Source organism: Heterodontus francisci, chromosome 6, assembly GCF_036365525.1.
Source record: "Heterodontus francisci isolate sHetFra1 chromosome 6, sHetFra1.hap1, whole genome shotgun sequence".
In the NCBI taxonomy this organism is placed as follows: Eukaryota; Metazoa; Chordata; class Chondrichthyes; order Heterodontiformes; family Heterodontidae; genus Heterodontus; species Heterodontus francisci.
In genome coordinates, this window is record NC_090376.1 from 42,507,982 (window position 1) to 42,530,832 (window position 22,851).

The window sequence follows — 22,851 nt, forward strand, 5'->3', positions numbered from 1 at the left end:
CTTAAGAAGCTCGATACCATCGAGGACAAAGCACCCTGCTAGATTGGCACCCCATCCACCACCTTCAACATTCACTCCCTCCATCACTGATGTACAGTGGCAGTAGTGTGTACCATCTACAAGATGCACTGCAGCACCTCACCAAGGCTCCTTCGACAGCACGTTTCAAACCCGTGACCTCTACCAACTAGAAGGACAAGGGCAGCAAATGCATGGGAACACCACCACCTGCAAGTTCCCCTCCAAGATGCACACCATCCTGACTTGGAACTATATCGCTGTTCCTTCACTGTTGCTGGGTCAAATTCCTGGAACTCCCTTCCTAACTGCACTCTGAGTGTATCTACACCACAAGGACTGCAGTAGTTCAAGAAGTCAACTCAACACCTCAACTCAAAGGCAATTAGGGATGGGCAATAAATGCTGGCATAGCCAGCGATGCCCATATTCCTCGAATGAATAAAAAAAAAGTAGAGAAATATGGCAGCCAATTTGCTCACAGCAAAGTCCCACGAACAGTGAAATACATGAACAGATAATCTGTTTTAGTGATGGTTGTTGAAGGTTAGAGCTACCAGATCTTTTGTGCTTGGTTCAGAGGGCAGATGGAACTCAGTTTAACATCTCTTGCAAAGGATGGCACCTTTTGCAGTGCTTCACTCCTTCAGTTCTGCACTGAGGTGTCTGATCACGTGCTCAAGTCTCAGGAGTGAAAGCTACCACTGAGCCAAAGCTGACACCTCAATGAAGAAAGCTTCAGAAATGAACTTTCATTGGGAAAATAAGATTGTTGGTTCTCTAAAAATCTACAGTATTATTATTTTGATTGAAAACTATGGCATTCTGTGCCTTTAATTGAAAATTATTCACTGCAGCTGTAATTTCTCTCCTTGTGTAGAAAGGATGGTCGAAGGTTGAGATGATGAGGAATTTTCTGGCTTTGTACTTTTAACAGGGAGCCTGGAAATTCAGGCACACACATGAATTTCTGGCGGGTGAGGCTCCCCGCTGGGTGACGTAAGAATTATCCCTAAAGGGAGAAAGAATGCTAAAAATATTGTTTGCTCCTATATAAGGAGTGAAAGTAGTAATTTCTAGATTTAAAGCAAAGGATTGAATATGAGGACAGAAATTGAATCAGCTAATCATAGAAATTACATAGGATATACAGCACAGAAACAGGTCATTTGGCCCAACCAGTCCATGCTGCATTCATGCTCCACTCGAGCCACCTTCCATTCTTCCTCATCTAACTCTACCAGCATAACCCTCTATTCTCTTCTATGCCTGTCTCTCCTCCCCTTAAATGCATCTGTACTATTCACCTCAACCATTCTCTGTTGTAGTGAGTTCCACATTCTCTTGGCTCTCTGGGTAATGAAGTTTCTTCTCAATTCCCTGTCTGATTTCTTGCTGGCTATCTTATATGGATGGCCTCGAGTTTTGCTCATTCCCACAAGTGGAAATCCCATCACTGTAAAGCTTTGATAACGTAGCCACAGCATTTTAAAAACCTCGGTTAGCTCACTCTTCTCTCTTGGAGAAAAGAGACCCAGCCTGCTCATTTTTTCCCTCCAAAATATACTTTATTCCTAAAAATTTGTAAAGAAAAAATTACAAAGCAGTTCAAATTTGGCATTTTGGAAAGTGCAATGGAGATCAGATTCCTTCCGTACAGAACATGAGGTGCCTCACAACTCTTGCCATTCCATTTTGTATAATGCACATTTGTATTACATAGCAAAAACATTTTTGGTGCATACAGCGTGAGGGGTTTTACACTGGTTCCAGCCCCTCTGTATACTATGGGGGATGACCTTACACAGTGGCCTTTCCCCATTCAGCCTTTGCTGCAGCTGCCCCAAGCTTTAGTGTGTCTCTCAGCATGTAGTCTTGGACCTTGGACTGTGCCAGTCTGCAACACTTGGTCGTGGACAAGAGCATCTTTCACCGAGTTGATGGTCCTTCCAGCCTGCTCATCATTGTTTTTCCCAAAAATATACTTTATTCATAAAAATTTGCAAAAATACAATACAAAATAGTTCAAATGCTCATCCTTTCCTGATGGGTATGTAGCCTTGCATTTCTGGTACCATCATTGTAAGTATTTTTTGCACACACTCCAGTGCCTGACCAGAATTATTCACAGTGTTCCAAATGTGGTGTAATCATGGTTCAAGAGAAGCTTAGCATAGCTTCTGTACTTTTCAATTCTTTCCACACTCCCCACCATCCCCCACCCCCAGAACCCAAGTGCTTGGTTTGCTTTCTTATGGCCTTGTTAATCTATGTGGCTACTTGTAATTTACATGTTTTTACTCCTGATCCCTTTGTTCCTCTACTCTATTTAGATTCTTACTTTGCAAGCAATAATTGACTTCTGTTTCTCTTACTAAAAGATAATACCTCGAACTTATGTGTTGAAATTCATTTGCCAATTATGTGCCCATTCTGCAAGTTTATTGATGCTGTCTTGTTATTTGTTGCAGTCTTCCTTGCTGTTGACTATCTCTCTCAAATTCAGTTTGCTACCATTAGATTTAAATTCAAAGTATGATGCAAGGAGTTTTACTTTCAAGTATGAACGCAAAATACTGCGGATGCTGGAAATCTGAAATAAAAACAAGAAATGCTGGAACCACTCAGCAGGTCTGGCAGCATCTGTGGAAAGAGAAGCAGAGTTAACGTTTCGGGTCAGTGACCCTTCTTCGGAACTGACAAATATTAAAAATGTCACAGGTTATAAGCAAGTATGTTGTCAGTTACAACCGATACAAATACAATCAGCAACTAAGTACATTAAACTGCAGATTAATCTGTTCACATGCAGTTTCTATGAATTTGTGAGTAATTGGCTAAGTTGTTGGGGCACATTAACAGAGAAGTCTTTCTAGGAATAATATCAAGTTACTGCATTCAGGAACTACAGATTACATTTATATGTTGTCTTTAATGTTTTAAAAAATGTTCTGATGTGCTGAACAGAAACATTATCAGACGTAAATTGACACAGAGTCCAAGACCGGCGCAGTGGTTAGCGCCACAGCCTCACAGCTCCAGCAACCCCGTGTCCGGTTCTGAGTACTGCCTGTGCGGAGTTTGCAAGTTCTCCCTGTGACCGCGTGGGTGCTCCGGTTTCCTCCCACAGCCAAAAACTTGCCGGTTGATAGATAAATTGGCCATTATAAAATTGCCCCTCGTGTAGGTAGGTGGTAGGAGAATTGAGGGAAGGTGGGGATGTGGTAGGTAATATGGGATTAATGTAGGATTAGTATAAAGGGTTGGTTGATGGTTGGCACAGACTCAGTGGGCCAAAGGGCCTGTTTCGGTGCTTTATGACTAATATAGGGGGTGAGCAAAAACTGTTCAGAAGTGGTTTTTAAGGGGAGTTTTAAAGGAACAGGAGCAGTGGGTGGTAGAGAGGTTTAGGGCAGAATTCCCATTTGCTAGGCCTAGACAGCTGGAGACATGATCATCAGTGATATGACGAGTTAAGTGGGGATGGACAAAACACCAGAGTCTGAGGAACGCAGCCTTCATGGTGGTTTGTAGGGCTGAAAAAGGTACAGAAATTAATGAGGCTATAAGTGAATGTAAACACTGAAGGGGATTTGAAATTTGGGACATTGAGGGACCGGGAGCCAGTTTACATCAGCGAGTGTAGGGTAAGTGGTGCAGGATAGGCGATGGGCAGATTTTTGGATGAGGTGAAGTTTATTGAGCAGAGGCCGGATGGAATGTTGAGTGTGGAAGTGACCGAGGCATGGATGAGGGCTGTGGGTGATGTTACGGATGTGGAAGTTGACAGTCTTAGTGATGCAGCGGACATTAGGTCGGAAGCTAAGTCCGGGGTCAAATATGATACCAAGATTGTGAACCGCCTGATTTAAGCTAAGACACTGACTGGAGAGAGGTGTAGAGTTTGTGGATGGGGATCTTCCTGATGTTTAACTGGAGGAAATTGTGGGTCATTCAGCTCAGAATGTCGGACAAGCAATTGGACAACATGTGCGTTAGAAGGTTAACGTTTTCCAGTAGGCATGTGAAAGCTGGCCCTTCCACGCCAGGCAGGAACTGGGTGTGAGAGGGTTGAAATCTGATGAGTGTACTTAGCAGGCTTAAGCAGTTTACTTCCCTTTTCATGTCATTTTCATCTTGGAGACTTCTCAGTTGGTCGTAGGTGGGAATCTCATAAAAATCTGGACATCGGTTGCAATTCGAACCCCAATACAATTTTAACTGTTAAAAAAACAGACATCTCACTCATCGCCTAGCCCACTAAGTAAAACCTTGAGAAATTGGTTCCAGAAGCAGGATTTAGAGGCGAGGAGCTGTAGGCACCCAAATCAGTGCCATCTGTGTGTTACTATGCATGTTGTTGATGGAGTTGCTTATTTCTGATGCTCTCTTTGATTAGTCTACCTGAATAAATAGTGAAAGCTTTATGATGAATGGTTTCCTTGCTGCATCTTACTAGATGGAGGAGGAAGAAAAAGAGCAACAGCAGCAGCAGCAGAGTTATCAAGATGCAGAAGGAGCTGCTGGTCGATCTCTGAGAATATAGCAGGCGAGGACTGGCTTCCAGGACCTAACGAGGCCTATAAGCCAAGGGTGACCTTTCTATATATGTCTGAGGTGGTTGCACTTGAGGCAAGTTGTTTCTGACCGTTGCAGCCTCCTGCATGAAGACTTGTTGCCTGCTGCACCAGGGACCATGCCATTGATACTGACTGGAAAAGGTGACAACCACCCTGGGGACAGATCACAGTCGGTGGCGGTCCAGACGTGCATCCAGCAGGTGACCAATGCTGTATTAGGCAGGCTGAGCCAGTAGACAAGTATTAATGACAGCTGTCCAAATGAATGAGCCTTGGGGTTTGCAGCAATGCTTGCCTTCTGTTGTGCTATTAACTGCATTTGTGTTGCCGTGAGGGTAGCTCAGGACCAGCCAGGAGGTTTAATCGACTTAAGGGGTTTTACTCTTATCGACATGAATATTGTGTCATGAAGTGTGTATGAGAGGTAATACATTGTATCCTCATGATGTACGGCTAATCATTGCTCTTAATGCTAAAGGATGGAGGGGAGGGACAGTGATCAGGTTCAGTTTAAGGGATGGGGAAAAGAGGAGCTGTAGTCACTCGGTGAGGTAATTGAATCTCTCTTGCACTGGACCGGATCTGTGTGTGGGGTGGGTGGAAGGGGAATGCTTCAGCTACTCCCTCCTTGTACCAACTCTAACCACACTTCCATCAATAAACTGGGTGTCATCTTCTCATTTTGTGGGAAAAGCACTTCCCTCGTGGTTGCTAGCCACATCTCCAGTGAGACGGCCAGGAACATGGGGGAATACCTTTCCTCTCCTTCCAGCTACGTCCAATGCCCAGCACGATAAGAAATCAGGGTGTTGAACTTCAGGAAATCCAGTCTCCCTTTTAAGGATTGCACTGACCCTTTAGTTGTGTTTCCTTGGGGCTGCTGCCAGGAATTGCTCAGAAGAGGTGAGCGGGTGACCTGCTACCAATGGGATTACCCAGCTAGTTTACCAATCATAGGAGATCCAGCTGTTAAAATTGGCACGCCTCACTCTAAATTCATCTTTCAGGTGCACCACCTGTCTTGGACCCTCACAGACTTGATCCATCCATGGAAGTAAAATCCATTTAGAAAGACTCCCTGTTTTCTCTGGTATCAATGGGTGGTAAGATTTGACACAGCATTGCAAGTTAATTTCATTGTCCAAATAAATTATGTAAGAGCTTTTATGACCACATGATGGGAGAATTTGAATCATTCTTTTTTCCATGCTTCTATCTCAGTGCTGCTATTTGTAATGATCACTCGACGTGCTCTTATTTTGTAGTCTCGTGGCAGTGTCTATAATAAACTCTGTTCTGATTGGTTTAAACTTGCTACACCCCTACCGTACCCACTTTTTAAATCTGGTTGATTCTGTGTCACAAGTGAACAAATAAATCAAGCAGCTGTATTCTGGAATCCTCTAGGTACGCAGTGCTGGTTAGGCAAGATCGGATGAAATTCCTGGCTATTTTAAATCCCTTGAGCTTCAAAGGTTGTTGTAATGTCAGTAGTAAATCTGTTTGAAATGCAGTGTTATTTATAGATTTTCCACATTTGATTCCAGCAACTTTCATAAGTTGTTGTGTTATGTGGGCATATCCCTTGCTACTAAAGTTTGTAAAGGCACTACTGCAGTAGTGAATGAATCATGAACCAGCACTTTGGACTTGAGGGAACTTTCTATTCTTGAAACACGCATAAAGACTTAATTTGAACTCTCTTCCATGAGGGTTAGTGAACTCAGTCTTATAAATTATACTGAATTATACCTATAGTTGCAGCATTTGGCTTTTAACAAGATTGTGAAATCTCATTTTGACTTTCCTCAGGAGTTCTTTTGATTGGGCACTGTGACTTTGGTATAAAGCTGGTTACATGGGATATCTGGGGTTTCCATCAAAGTTATGGTGGCTGATTGATTGGGAGATCCACTGAGAAAACTCCCAGCAATGAAGCTGCATAATTGTGAAATGTTGGTAGCTTTTGATATTTTAATCTGACAGTGAAGAACAACCAACTAATTGAGTTAAAAACAAGAAATGCTGGATATACTCAGCAGGTCTGGCAGCATCGATGGAGAGAGAAGCAGAGTTAACATTTCAGGTCAGTGACCTTTCATCAGAACTGGCAAAGGTTAGAAATGTAAAAGGTTTTAAGCAAATAAAGCAGGGGTGGAGCAAGAGATAACAAAAGGGAAGGTCTTGAAAGGACAAGGTCACAGAGAAAAACTGACCAGAAGATCATGGAGCAAAGGCAAATGGTATGTTAATGGTGTGCTGAAAGACAAAGCACTAGTGCAGCGAGGGTGTTAATTGACAGAAAAATGAACAGCCCTGGTCCAAAGCACAAGCATGAAAAAAAACTGGTTAAAAAAATGAACTATGAAACAAACCAAAATAAAATACACAAATAAAAAAGAAAAAATAACTAAAAACAAAAAAAGGGGCCTGTCATGCTCTGATAGTATTGAAATCCATGTTCAGTCCGGCACGCTGTAGTGTGCCTAATTGGTAAATGAGATGCTGTTCCTCGAGCTTGTGTTGATATTTACTGGAACACTGCAGCAAGACCAGGACAGATATGTGGGCATGAGAGCAGGGGTGGGGGTGTTGAAATGGCAAGCAACCGGAAGCTCAAGGTCATGCTTTCAGACGGAGCGAAGGTGTTCCACAAAGCGGTCACCCAATCTGTGTTTGGTCTCCCCATTGTAGAGGAGACCACATTGTGAGCAGTGAATACAATGTACTAAATTGAAAGAAGTACAGCTAAATCGCTGCTTCACCTGAAAGGGGTGTTTGGGGTTTGGATAGTGAGGAGAGAGGAGGTAAAAGGGCAGGTATTATACCTCCTGTGATTGCATTGGAAGGTGCCATGGGAAGGGGATGATGTGTTGGGGGTCATGGTGGAGTGGACCAGGGTGTTGCGAAGGGAATGATCCCTTCGGAATGCTGACGGGAAGAGAGTGGAAGATGCCTTTGGTAATGGAATCACGCTGGATGTGGCGGAAATGGCAGAGGATGATCCTTTGGATGCGGGGGCTGGTGGGCTGGAAAGTGAGGACAAGAGGGAACCCTGTCAACTAATTGAGTTTTTGTTTTTGACTGATTTTTAAATTTACTCCATCTGAATTGCCAGCTGTCTAGATTAGCACTCAGTAAGAGCAGATGTTGTTTGATTATATGGCCTGTATCTTTGTAATTGAATATTGAAATGCTTTATATAAGGGCCACTGTTTCTGATTTTCTGTTGAATAGTTCCTGTTTTCACCTTTTTATATTTGAAATTCCGACTGTAGTATGATGGATTCTTGCTTCTTTGGGTCCTTGCCTCCCCCAAGGAGAGAAGGAAATGAGATCAGTGTCAACAAGAATACCCCATACGAGGGAACTCAGCACTAGGTAATAATAATAAGTCAAACTTTCCAAGAATGAAGATGCAGCTTGGCTCAGTGGCAGCCCTTTCACCTCTGAATCAGAGGGACATGGGTTTAACCTCCACTCCAGAGACCTGAGTACCCAATCCAGGCTGACACCTCACTGCAGTGCAGAGGGATTGCTACACTGTTGAAGGTGTCTTCTGTCTGATGAGACATCAACTGAGGCCCGTCTTGCGCCTCAGGTGGACATAAAAGATCCCATGGCACTTTTCAAAGAAGAGCAGAGGAGTTTTCCCAGTGTCCTGGTCAATTTCTCAGTGCTGTTTGTGGGACTTTGGTGTGTGCAAATTGGCTGCCATGTTCCTGACATTACAACGGTGACTACAGTTCCAAAGGTAAGTACTTTAATTGGCTGTGAAGTGCCCTGAGATGTCCTTGGGTTATGAAAGGTACAAGTTTGTTCTTTCATTCCTTTCGTCCTAAGCAAGTCTTGGACTTAACAATCACCCTGTTACATTACCTTGTTGGAGTACGTGAATTGTTTAGCACCAAAACTCAGGAGGCAGCATAATGTCTTTTACACCCGCTCCAACTCTCTCTCGAATACCCTGACTTTCAGTAACTCAACTAAAACCCTAATGAAGAAACCAGTTGCGCTTCTCATCATGTCCATTGTATCCCATTTCATACTAATCATAGGGAATTCTCACCCTGTGCATCCTTATTCAAAGTGAAGACAGCCCATAGAACAGAGAAACTCAAAGCCCATGCCCTCTTATCCCTCACATGCACGAAGGACTGCAGCTGGCCATGGCATGGGTTAGGAAAGCTGGCTTTCACGTTGTTAGGTTAGTCCATCCTTCTCCGCTGAACAGGTTCTCTGCACGTGTGAAATGTGCTTCAGGAACCTCAGCAGCTGCTTGAATGACTGATAATCTGGTACAGGAGCAGCTCTTAAAGGCAGCTATTTGTTATTGAAGTTGAGAATTGTGTGCAGCAAGCATGTGCAAATGTGGGAAAGCTTTCCTGAGTTTATTGCGGATGTTCCTGTTGTGGGAGGTGGCCATTTTGGAAAAGGATACTCTCCTTTTAGAGTAAACATCCAAGCTGTCTGGATGGAGTCGGCAGAGAGAATAAATGGAGATTCCAGTTCCTTAGAATCTTGGATTGAATGAGAAAGAAGCTTTGTTGGATCTGGAAGAATCCCAAGATAAGAGTATTCATCCTTGAATACGTTATACTGTGTTATAATTAGTGTCATTTAAGAGCTACACCCACTGAGGCATGGAGACAGTCTTTCAATCTACTTTTATTGCAGTTAAGCTGTACGGCATTTTTTTTGGGGCCACGCAATGAGTTTTCTCAGTGATACATAAATGTTGAAAGATGTGCTGAGAACCAGTACTGCTGTAAGAACCTACATGCAAGCTGCATTGGAATTCACTCACGCATGGAAGAATGTGGACTGGCAATAAAGTGTACTCTGGCAGCGTCTGTGACATTTGGCTGCCTTGTGTGAGCTTCATGGAGAAGGCAGCTCAGAAGCACTGAACTGATATGCATTGCAAGGGGATCTCCCAGCCTGAGGGAGCAGTATGGATTTGAGAGGCTGGATCTACGCATCAATGTCCGGTAGCCTGTTGAGGCAGAATCCAGAGGCTTGCTGCCGCCACTCAGCAGGTATCCTTTTTCCCGGTTTCTTTTGCTTGTTACTTTTACTAAGGCTCAGTAGCATAGTGGTGTACTTTGCACAACTGGAACATGGCACGTAATGTATTGACATCTTGCCTCATAAAAGCTGTTCCATCCTAGAAACCGTAGTGACTTTTTTTTCTTCCTTTTGGGTCTCCTTAAGATGAGGTGGTGGCAGCCGGCACTTGAACACAGATGCTGCCTGACCTTCTGAGTATTTCTAGCATTTGCTATTTTTATTTCAGATTTCCAGCATCTGTGGTATTTTGCATTCACTGTTGGTATGAATAATAGATAGTTGGGCCTGGTACCAAAGTTATTACTAGCACCCATGAAACCCTACCTGAGGACAACATGAAAGCAAAATTGGCAGTGTATTTATTCTTTCAGTGCCAGTTAATTCAACAGTATGGCCTCTTTTCTGCGGTGATGTTTTTGTGATTGTTTTTTTTTTAAAAAAAACACCTCAGTTTATCTTTCCCATACAGCAGGTTCCCAAAATAGCCCAGAGCAGTGAGAACTGGTGGTGGGTTTGATAATTTACTAAATCTCAGCATTTCTGACTTTAGTAACTAGTGACCCACCATCTGAGTGCTGTAGAGTGACTGACTGCTCAGCAGATTTAATGACTGCCTGCCATTTCCAAGTCATGCTGATGGAAATTCTGCAGGTAAACTATAAAATATGAGAACATGGTAATCTTCCAATTATCTGAACGACACATTTCTCCTCTTTCAGACAAATGTTAACTCCTGTTTATATTGTACTACAGATTGCAGCTTCCAATGGATCATAATCCTAATGTCTTTTTATCTGCAAGTCCCCCTCTCCTTACCACTTGTGAAATGCCAATCCTTGCTGGAAGCTCCATTAATTATCTTTATTGGGCGGCGCAGTGGTTAGCACCGCAGCCTCACAGCTCCAGCGACCCGGGTTCAATTCTGGGTACTGCCTGTGTGGAGTTTGCAAGTTCTCCCTGTGTCTGTGTGGGTTTTCTCCGGGTGATCCGGTTTCCTCCCACAAGCCAAAAGACTTGCAGGTTGGTACGTAAATTGGCCATTATAAATTGCCCCTAGTATAGGTCGGTGGTAGGGCAATATAGGGACAGGTGGGGATGTGGTAGGAATGTAGGATTAGTATAAATGGGTGGTTGATGGTCGGCACAGACTTGGTGGGCTGAAGGGCCTGTTTCAGTGCTGTATCTCTAAACTAAACTAAACTAAACTATATGCAGGTGGTGGACATTAACTAGGGATTCATTTGTGCTTCTATAAATAGGAACAGATTATGACTGTAATTGTTGGGCTTGGAGGTGCATGCTTGTATTATGTATCTCTGCAAATAATAGCTTATAGTGTGTTTGGCTCCAGTTCAGTCGTTCACTGCCTGGCTTTTTAGACATAAGTTCGAGGAACAAGACTTCATCTTTTGATCAGGTACCCTTCAGCCTTTTGAACTCAACAATTTCAGACCGTAACCTCTGGCTGCATTTTGTTTCTTTGTAGGTTTCTGTTTTAGTCTTGTTTCTCCCTTGTTTTTGCTTTCAGACAGCAGCTGTTCTTCATTCTGCCATTCACACCTCAGGACAATCTTTTGTTTCTTTACTTGTCCCATTACCACTCCCTTTGGCCTTGCACCACCAACTCTTTTGTCATTTAATCTCTCCTATCTTCCACCCTATCGTTCTTTTTCCATCATACCCACTTGCACCTGCTTAAAACCTATTACTTTTCTAACTTTTCCCAGTTCTGATGAAAGGTCACAGCCCTGAAACGGTAACTGTTTCTCTCTCCACAGAAGCTGCCTGACCTACAGAGTACTTCCAGTACTTTGTTTTTATTTTGTTGCAACCAGGTGAGAAAGGTGTCTGGGGTCTTTTGCTGCCTTCATCTGGTCTTATTGTAACAGGATTTAATTTTAAACAGTGTTTTGAGCTCCCCGTTGGTGAAGCCTTGTTCACTACTTTCCAATTATAAGGCAAAGAAATGATCACAAACAGGCTTTCTTAGGTTTAAAGAATTTTGTTTAGTTTAGAGATACAGCACTGAAACAGGCCCTTCGGCCCACCGAGTCTGTGCCGACCATCAACCACCCATTTATACTAATCCTACACTAATCCCATATTCCTACCACATCCCCACCTGTCCCTATATTTCCCTACCACCTACCTATACTAGGGGCAATTTACAATGGCCAATTTACCGACCAACCTGCAAGTCTTTTGGCTTGTGGGAGGAAACCGGAGCACCCGGAGGAAACCCACGCAGACACAGGGAGAACTTGCAAACTCCACACAGGCAGTACCCAGAATTGAACCCGGGTCGCTGGAGCTGTGAGGCTGCAGTGCTAACCACTGCGCCACTGTGAAGAAATGTTTAATTTATTAAAACTTAAACTAAAACCTCTAATTTGGTTAATGCCTACAGATACACGCGGCACCCACGCTAGCATGCAAATGTGATACGCTTATGTAAATAGAGACAGAAAAGAGCAGAGGAAAAGATGAATAGAACAGTTTGAGGCAATATCTTGTTACTGTGTTTCGAGCTCGCTGTAGTCTTTGATTGAAGATATGGTCTTGTGTTTCGTTGAGGCCAGTATTCTTCTTAAACCTTGTTCACTGTAGGAGACTTTTCTCTCTTGGGGTTCATATACCTTCAATGGTTTTCCGAAGCTGGTGAGAGCGAGATGAGAGCAGTCAGGAGAGAGGTGTTCTCAGTCCAGGAGCTAACAGCCTTCTGAGTTTAAAATTCTGTTGGAAGCTCAAATTCAAAAAGCTCCAACAGTCAGTCATGTGACCAAACTGGCCCGACTACGTCTGTTTGTGTCTTCAGCCATTTTAGTAGTTAACCTGGAATGCTTCAATGTCTGGTAATCAAAAGTCAATTGTGGATTAAATTGGAGCAGGGAATAGCTCCTCTGTCCTTCGAAGTACTTGTCTGTTGATATGCTAATGTCTCTCTAGCCAAAGTCTCCAGTTGTTTTTTAAAGCAAGTTCTTTCTTCACCATCAGCAGTTTAAAATCAATGTTCATGTGGCAAAATTAACTTACCTCATTCTTGGCAGGTGGGAGCTTGCCTGACAATTTCAACATCAGTAATGTTGACATATTTTCTGAGCAGATGCTGCCTGGCCTGGTCCTTCCATTGTTTCCTGCTTTTATTTTAAAATTCCAATAGCTGCAGTATTTTTTTTCATGCGGTTTAATTCTGTGATGTATTGTTCAGTTAATGGGATTAAAGTATGACACTTGCTTAACCGGTAGGGACTGGCTAATTCTGGTTATAGTCCCATGATATTTAAATTGTTTGTGTGTGTGTGTACAGGTGTAAGACAAACACAGATTGGCGTTTTCCTTTTCTCGCTGTAATGCAAGCCGAATAAATAGAATCTAAGTATCCATCATCTACCTTGATTGCTGCCAGAACTAGTACATTGAAAAGCTATTTATCTCTTCATCTACACCAATACACTCAGAAGAATTCATCTTAAAAATACGTTTTCAAAGTTGCACCTTTAATTCCCCATCCTTTATTTTTCCACTTTTGAAAATCGAAGAGTAAATTTTGCGAGACCTCGACACATACCGGTTGCCATTTTCCAATATACAATAGCTTCATATGATTTAGTCTAAAACCTCTCCCTTGTCACCAGCAACATACTGTGGCTGCAGTGTGTACTGTCTCCTGTATGCATTGCAGCAACCTATCAAAGCCTTTTTGGCAGCATCTCCCACTGCCCAGAGAGAGATGGGCGGCAGATGTATGGGAATACCATCACCTGAGTTCTCCTTCATGTTGCACACCATTCCTTAATTGTTATTAGGTCAAAATCCTGGAACTCCCTACCTAACAGCATTATGGGTGCACCTTCACCACGCAAACTGCTGTGGTTCAAGATGGTGGCTCACCGCCACAGGGAAAGTAGAGATGGGGAATAACTACGAGTCGTGCCAGCGATGTCTCATTTTAAAATGCGATAGCTGTATGAGATCCCAATGTTAGTGCAGGAGCTCGTAAAGTTTACCCTGTAATGTTATCATTTCTAACACTGGAATGGCAAGCAATGCAGTTGGGTATTCTTTTTATTGGTTCTCAACTAGAGCTAGTTAATTCCAAAATTCAGTGGTTTAAAAATAAAATACATGCGGTTGCCCACTTGCAGTGGTGCTGTGAGTCTGCATTCTGTCCCTTTAACTACAGGAATTGAGTTTGAGTTTATCCCAGAAATCCCATGTGGAATAAGTTTGGGAAGTTCCAACTCTGTTCCTAATGGTTATAGGTCCATAACACACAAGTGTCCCTCATGGGCGGGGCAGCTGGTGTGGTGACTGGATGACCGCTTTGCGGAACATCTCCGCTCAGTCCGCAAGCAGGACCCTGAGCTTCCGGTTCCTTGCCATTTCAACACTCCCGCCTGCTCTCATGCTCACATCTCTGTCCTGGGATTGCTGCAGTGTTCCAGTGAACATCAACGCAAGCTCGAGGAACAGCATCTCATCTACCGATTAGGCACACTACAGCCTGCCGGACTGAACATTGAGTTCAATAATTTCAGAGCATGACAGCCCCCCATTTTACTTTCATTTTTAGTTATTTTTTCTTCCTTTTTTTTACATTCCTTTTTACATTTTTTACAATCTTTTTTTTGCATTTATTTCATTTCATCTTAGTTTGTTCAGTTTGCTTACCCACTGTTTTTTTTCAGGTTGTTTTTCTTCAGGTTTGCACTTGCTGCTGTTCAATATTCAGTGCATTCATACCTAATCTGTACTAATGCTTTGTCTTTCAACACACCATTAACATATTCTTTGCCTTTTCTCCGTGACCTTTTGGTCAGCTATGTGGCCTGGTCCAATCTGCACCTTCTCCTTTGTTATCTCTTGCCCCACCCCCACCTCACTTGTTTATAACCTGTGACTTTTCTAATATTTGTCAGTTCCGAAGAAGGGTCACTGACCCGAAACGTTAACTCTGCTTATTTTTCCACAGATGCTGCCAGACCTGCTGACTGATTCCAGCATTTCTTGTTTTTGTTTCAGCTGGTGTGGTGTTCAGGGTCTTCAAACACCACTGTGTCCCTCCTACCCTCCACCTCCAAAGTTTCTGTCTCTTTTTGTCACACCCCTTCTTTCACAAGACTCTGCCTTGGGTAACGCGATGGAACACAAACGCATATGCCAGTTCTGCAGTTCTACCAATTAACTGGCCTTCCACTTCTAACATTCACCATTGCAATGAATGGCAGCAATGTTGGTGATCAGCCAGTAACTGCTCCTTCGATTCCCAGCGATGTTTCCCAGCCTGCCACCCAACTGCTGCATCCAACCAGTTTCAGGGAGGAAACTGGCTGGGGACGTGCAGATGAGACGCAGGATTTAAAATCTCACGTGGCCAAGTTCAGGCCTGTTTAATGCATGCCTTGGCACCTGCTCACCCAGTTCCTGCTTCAAAATCAGGGCCAGGGTGTTCTATAGTAGCAAGTCACTGAGTAGATGAAGACAACCATTTCCTGACAGCGGGAGGTAAAAAAACTGTGTAAACTTATGTGCTGATTTGCTCTTTTGCATTTCACAGTGACTGGCTTCAGAAGAAGTGTGTGTGGGTGGAAGTAGGTGACCTCATGCGCAGCCAGGGATGAGATGCACCAAGATGCAAAATGGGGGAAATGGTCAAAATATCTTTAAAAATAAATGTGTGTCCTATCCTCAAAAGAAAGTTAACTTTTTTAAAGAAATGTTTTTGTTTCTCCTGTTTTCAGAGGAGTACAGTTTCTAATGTGCAATATAGAATCTAATGCACCTATATCAGTATTTGAATTTAATTAGCACTTGTCACATTGAAATGTTTCTGATTCATACAGTGTGTTGCTATTACTTTTAATGTGGGGAGTATTATGCAGGTAAATGTGACTGCCTATTCTCCACTAGCAGTTTTCCCCAAACAACATGGAAATACTGTCAATTAGTCTGTTTTTGGGCGATACTGATTTGAGGAAAGCTTGTTGGACAGGACATGGTAAACTCCCCGCACCTTAAATAAGCCACTGGAACAAACATATGGGACTCGCTGATCTCATCTGAGGGAATGGTCTAGGTTTAGCATCCTATCATACTACATTCCAGTTGAAAAGTCTGAATTCAGAAGCATTGAAGAGGGGTGGGGGAAGAGGAAAGACGAAGGAGAAAGGGCAAAAAGAAAACAAAATAAAGAAAAAGAGTACGAATGCATTGCAAATTGGGTGGATTTGGTTGTAGTGGAGGTTCACTACTTGCCGAGGTTAGTACATTGCTGACTAGGCAAACAGATTTTAAATTAAGCTAAAGGTTTACATAACTGATCTGTCATTATTGTGGGGCACAAGCTTGCCATCACCATGTTCAGAACATCCAGGCAGTGCCTGTGTTGTTAGACTGATCTCTTCTCTGACCACAGGACTGATAGGTCGGTTCCTAGATGAGCCTTGCTGAGTCCTTAGCCCCACTTTAAGAACTCCTTCAGTGTTAAAGCTGCTAAATAAGTGCAAGTTCTTGATGGTATGTGTGCATCCCATTGAACACAGTAGTACAAAGCATGTACTGCTCAGCGTTAGCGGTGGGGGGGCGGGGAAGAGAATGTGAGCTGTGAGGAGGATGCGAAGAGGCTCCAATGTGATTTGGACAAGTTGGGTGAGTGGGCAAATGCATGGCAGATGCAGCATAATGCGGATAAATGTGAGGTTATCCACTTTGGTTGTAAAAACAGAAAGGCAGATTATTATCTGAATGGTAATCGATTGGGAAAGGGGGAGGTGCAATGAGACCTGGGTGTCCTTGTACACCAGTCGCTGAAAGCAAGCAATCAGGTGCAGCAAGCAGTTAGGAAGGCGAATGGTATGTTGGCCTTCATTGCAAGAGGATTTTAGTACAGGAGCAAGGATGTCTTTCTGCAGTTATACAGGGCCTTGGTGAGACCACATCTGGAGTATTGTGTGCAGTTTTGGTCTCCTTATCTGAGGAAGGATGTTCTTGCCATGGAGGGATTGCAAAGAAGATTTACTAGGCTGATTCCTGGGATGGCAGGATTGACACATAAGGAGGGGTTGGGTCGACTAGGCTTATATTCACTAGAGTTTAGAAGAATGAGAGGGGATCTCCTAGAAATCTACAAAATTCTAACAGGACTAGACAGGCTAGATGCAGGGAGGATGTGCCCCATGGCTGGGGAGTCCAGAACCAGGGCTCACAGTCTCAGGACACGGGGTATGCCATTCAGAACCGAGATGAGGTGGTAAACCTGTGGAATTCTCTACTGCAGAAGGCAGTGGAGGCCAAGTCATTAAATAAATTCAAGAAGGAGATAGATATATTTCTTAATGCCAAAGGGATCAAGGGATATGGGAGAAAGCGGGAACAGGGTACTAAATTAGATGATCAGCCATGATCTTTTTTGAATGGCGGAGCAAGCCCGAAGGGCAAAATGGCCTACTCCTGCTCCTATTTTCTATGTTTCTATGTTAGTTATCTTGCTGTGGTTGGCCAAGTTCATTTTCGACAGTAGCTGAATCTGATTGGACAATTATGCCAAAACTGGCAAAACAAATCCTGCTCAGTGGAGTATGTGCTGAACGGGATCCACATTTACTACAAGCAAACTCCCTGACATGGAGGAACCCGGTAAATAAAAGTTACAGAAAACAAAATCTTCCAAAATTATTTTCCAACAGTGGAAGATCTCTGGGTAAATACAGTACCTGTGATGCGTACCCCCGATTGTTCCTTCTGGGAAAGAGCTATTCGAATCATGAGGATAATGTGTAGAAGTAACATCTGTTTCTCAAGTTTGTTGCCCTTGTCCTTATCCATTCTGAAAGCGCATCGTATACACTGGTGGGTGTAGGTTTCTCACAGTTTGCCTCAAGGCTATGCAGATAAGACCTTCTAAATGGTGTCTGAGAACAGTTCAGCATAACTCTCAATGTTTTAATCTTTCTAAATGATAACCTCACTTCTTCAGCCATATAACTTTTTATTATTTACTTGCTACTTGGAGGTGTTTGGGATGATTCTCCTGATTTTTTTTTCACTCCTTCCCGAGTAATTCCACACCTCTGTTTCTAATTCCACGACACATCCAGTTGGCTGAAACTGCAGCTCGCATTCGGGAACTTTTGGATGATCTTCTAACAGGAACTTGCTTTTAATGTGACTGACATGCAGTTGGTTTTTTTGAAAATGAATGGAAGGGGTGTACAGTGTACCAGAATTGAGAAGAAGACGTGGTGAATCAAGAAATTGAGATAGAAAGAAATGCAGCCCTTTTCTCTTGCAACTGCTGACACATGCTGGTTCTTTCTAGCATTGGGCCTATTGTATTTTAAGTAGTAATGATTGGGTATTGCCAAGTTTGGGGTTTAATGGCCTATAGTTTGGTTTGAACTCTTTTTTAAAAATTATGCTAATTTAATTTTTTGGCAAATGTTTATACTGAGCTGAGCAAGGTGAGCTTTTTGCATTAGAACAATGCAGATTAGGGGTACATGACATTGTGACAGAATGGTGCAGGGTAGATCAAAGCTGCCTGTTCTCATGTTAGCAAGGCCGAATATTTTTTAACAGGCATAGAACTTCTAAATGTTGATGATCAGAGGGACTTGGGTGCACTCGTGCACGGAACACAAAGTTGGCATGCAAGTACAGCAAGCAATTAGCAAGACAAATGGCATGTTGGCTTTTATTGCAAGGACACTGGAGTACAAGAACAAGGAAGTCTTTCTGCACAGAGCTTTGGTACGACCTCACCTGGAGTACTGTGCGCAGCTTAAGTTTCCATCTCAAAGGAAGGATATACTTGCCTTGGAGGCTGTACAGTGAAGATTCACTAGATTGGTTACTGGAATGAGAGGGTTGTCCTATGATGGGAGGCTGAGTAAATTGGGCCTATACTCTCTGGAATTTAGAAGAATGAGAAGTGATCTCACTGAAACATACAAAATTCTGAAGGGGCTTGACAGGGTAGATACTGAGATGTTGTTTCCCCTGGCTGAGAGATCTAAGACACAAGGGCACAGTCTCAGGATAATGGGCCCATCATTTAGGACTGAGATGAGGAGAAATTTCTTCACTCGGAGTGAACCCCAGAGGGTTGTGGATGCTCCATCATTGAATGTATTTAAGTCTGGAATAGGTAGATTATTGATCTCTCAAGGAATCAAGGGAAATGGGGAGTGGCCGGGGAAGTGGAACTGAGGTAGAAGATCCGCCACAATAATATTGAATGGCAGAGCAGGCTGGAGAGGCTGAATGGTCTATTCCTGCTCCTGTTTTTTATGTTCTTATATGTAATTGAGGAATCTAGAATGAACATCCATGGATACAAGATTAAATATCATAAGGGGGTAGAGTTTCTGCTTTGGGTGCAAACATCGCCTAAAATTGTGCTCATTTTGAGAAGTTCCTTTTTCCTCAAATTTCCACTCACTCGTTCGCATATGGCTGAATGTGAAATCTGCCATGATTCAGCGCAATTGGACAGTATTTCAAAACATTATTTTAAAAATTTTGCTTTATAAAAATAAGTTCTGGATATACTTAAGAGTGATAAAGTGCAGTTTGATAAACACAGATGAAAATGGATTTATCACACAATACTCATTTTTAATCAGTATGATAATTCACCATCTGTGAGTAATCCAATTTTAAATAACTGAAAATGACTTTTTAAGATCGGTTCAGAACCATTTAATTTTTTTCAAAACATACCTATTAGTGTCCTTGCACCCAGAAGTTCCAGCTTAATTTTTGGAGTCTCCACAAAGGCCTGCAAATGAATGCAATTACCAGAAATTCCTAACAGTAATTAATTCACCCTGGGGGTGTGACCAGTTTTGTGGTTGGAGCCTGCTTCTAGTGATATTTAAACACGCAGAAGAGATCACAGAAAACTCATGTTGCAGTGAATGTAATTTGTGTTTAAAATTGTGCGATATTTTGCGCTGGCTTCACCGATTTAAAAAGAAATACATTTTTTGTGGGTCCATTGTGTTCAAAAGGTCAGCGCGACCAAGCAGAAACTCCAGGCCGAGATATTTGTAACAAACTGGGGGCCTTTTTATAAAAAAAATAGTGTGCCTATGGCATTCCCTTCCAGTGTTAGTGGTTGAGGTAGAAACAAAGTCAGCAGTTAAAATTAGATTGGATAAAGGATGATGGAAAAGGCAATAGTGAGATGAGACTATGTGATTAAGACTATTTACCAATGTGAAGGCTCAAGGCTGAAATGGGCTGATTGTTCCAAATGGCCTGTTTCTCCATTGTAACTTGTCAGTCTTTATGTATATCTGTGCATTTTTCCTTTCAGGATTGGATGGTTAAGCACTGCCAATCACTTAGAGCTTAAGAGATGAAGAGTAAAACTCTTTTCTAACCTAACATCAGTGTGCTGTCTTCACCCCAACATTTGGCTGCTGTGCTTTCAGCTGCCCAGGTTCCAGTCTCTGGAATTCCTCCATAAATCCCTATGCCTTTTCACCTTCTTTCCTTTTGAATTCTCTTGAAAGCGTACACCATCCCTTCTCTAATCCTACCTCTTTCCCTCACATCTCTGTGAAGACTCTTTGAACATTTTTGTATGATAAAGGTGCTAAATAATTGCAAGTTGTTGTTGACATCAATTTTATTGAGACCAAAGCACTAGTTCTCACTGTTTTCTCGCTTCAACCTTAATTGACATGGCACAGCTCCTTTTAAATCCGCACATGGGGCTGAATCTTTCCAGTGGCGAGCTTCAAAAAACAGCGTGGTGCATGCAGGAGAAGTGCTCTGTGGGGCCACCGCGATATTTAGCGAAGCGGCTCATTTAAATGACCAGTAAAACCCAGCCCATGGTGTCTGGTCAATCACCAATCAGTGAGCTATGCCTCACAATGGAATGGTTAGATTCAGATTTATGCTTTTCTGCTCTCTGCCTGACTATCCAGATGAGGCATTTGTCCCAGTGAGAAAGAATGGGTCTGGATTATTATTTACTGCTACATGTTCTCCACAAATATACCCATCTCTTCTTGTGGTCTCCTTCTCTGCTCTACTTCCCTCTTTTTCATAGCTGTTCAAGTGGAGAGATGACCTGCCTTTAAGTTTCTGCTTATGCAGGTTCACCATTTTGATTTACCCATCCTGCGAGCAGAAAAGTGTCAGCACTGATATGCTGGCCATTTCTCCTCTGTTTTGATGGAGATGTAGATCTTGCTGTTTGGAGGAGTATCGCATGTGTGAGCTCACATCCTATCGTTCCACGCCATATCATGTTAGTATGTAGAACATTTTAGGCTGGCCAAACAGTTATTTTGTAGTAATACTGGCAACATTTCTGTTTGAAGATATGCAGGTCTCTGTGAGATAGGAAGTTGAAAGATGAATGTTGTCACTTTGGCTGATGTTGTATCACTGATCAATTGTTTTCTTGCTGTTCAATCAATTTGAAGCTGAGTTATTTAGTTAAGTACATATTGTAGAGATCCATTGATGATCAAAAAGCTACATATTGAATTTCAAATGTCCATCTGTTTTAAAATCGAGAATAAACATTTTCATTCTGCTATTTAAAATATATGCATACGTTTGAATGATAAGGTCTCTACTAATGAAGGTAACAAGGTTAAAGTGTTAACTGAATTGTTAGAAATGCTTTCTGAATTATGTTGCAGATAATGTTAGAAAAACAATTACAAAGATATTTTGGGCAGAAATGTGTTTGGGATTGAAATGCAATACTGCACTAATGTGCCTCCTGGCTTGCTGTAGTCATGTGACCTCACCATTCAGCCCTCACTGCAGGCAGCCAAAACAAGTTCAGCTAAATAAAGACACTGTGCAAGCAAGATTGTTGTCCTGTCAGCTTGTAACATGGTGTCAGAGTGGAGAGAGCACACCTATTGAAGGCATGGACAGTAGTCCAGTACAAAGACTAATGTCACGCCGCACCCAAACTATTCTTCCAATAGCAACAAAGCTACTTAAGCCAGAATTAGTAGCAGGTGTGAGTGATGAATCAAGGTGAAACGGCAGAAAGCCAAATTTCATTTTGACAAAACTGCCAAACCATTGCCAGAATTGAGCATTGAAGAGCCAGTCAGGGTACAGACCTTCAATGCTGTCAACAAGAGTTTGCCCAAGTGGCAACTTGGGACCTGTGTAGAGCAGTTCTCACCTCAATAGTATGTGGTGGAGAAGCTGTTACTGCACTGCAGGCGGTCAATCAGGAAGGTGTGAACTCACCATTTGCATAGAGCAGTCCCAGAGGTTCACAGCACCCCAACAACGGAATTGGAACAACAACAGTTAACCGCGGCAACAAGTGACACGGAAATGACACTCCCCGGAGAAGGAAAATCACCCAGATGAACAGCTAACGACAGCGTGCACGCGCACCATTAAGAGACCGGCTCAATTTAAACACTATGGGCTGAATTTTGTCAGCCCCTCGATGCGTGGGTCACGGCGGGGCAGCTTGTAAAATTCTGCGGGGAGAGGCCCGCCTTGACCTGCAACATTGAGGGTGTTCCGAGCTGGGAACCTGGTGGGGAGGGGGGAGGAATAAAATTTTCAGGGCGGGAGGGGTTGGGGAGCGGGGAAACCACTTTTGGTTGGATATGGGGTTGGTCGGAAGGGGTTGAAGGGCAAAAGTTTGAAGGTTGAGGGGGGGTGGGTAAAGTTCAGGTAGGCAAAACAAACGTTGGTCATTTCGGGCATTGAAATGACCATTGTGGGGGGGGTTGGGGAAGGGCCTCCATATCTTTATTATTTGAGAATTTAAAAATCCTAATACTTTTCCTTTCAAAATTAAACTTATTTCTAAGGGCTTAAAGCCCTTTAAAGATGACGCCTGCGCGTGGTGCCGGGCGCTGTTTTCGGGGATGCGATGGCCGCCCCCTCTACATCATTGGGGGTGGCTGCTCTGCCCCCTCTATTTAAATGAACCCCTGCGCATAATGTCGCGGGGTCCCAGGGACGGTGCATCCGCGCGGGATGCATCTCGCCATCTGCGCCACACTCGTAAAATTCAGCCCTATGTGTGCACTGCATGTGCAGAGACGGACAAGAATAACGAACTGCTAATACATGAGAACAGTTGTGTGCATAGTGCGTAACTTGGGCAACTCGCAGTGTAAATGATAATGCATGCAAATTTTTTTTGGTGATTTATGTATGAAAAGGGGTAAGTTTG

General features: G+C 43.0%; 1 protein-coding gene across 5 annotated transcripts in view; it reads left to right on the forward strand.

Moving 5' to 3' along the window:
* LOC137371266 (high affinity cationic amino acid transporter 1-like) overlaps positions 1 to 22,851 on the forward strand; it is a 102,560-nt gene that overhangs the window by 24,384 nt on the left and 55,325 nt on the right. The window lies entirely within an intron of this gene.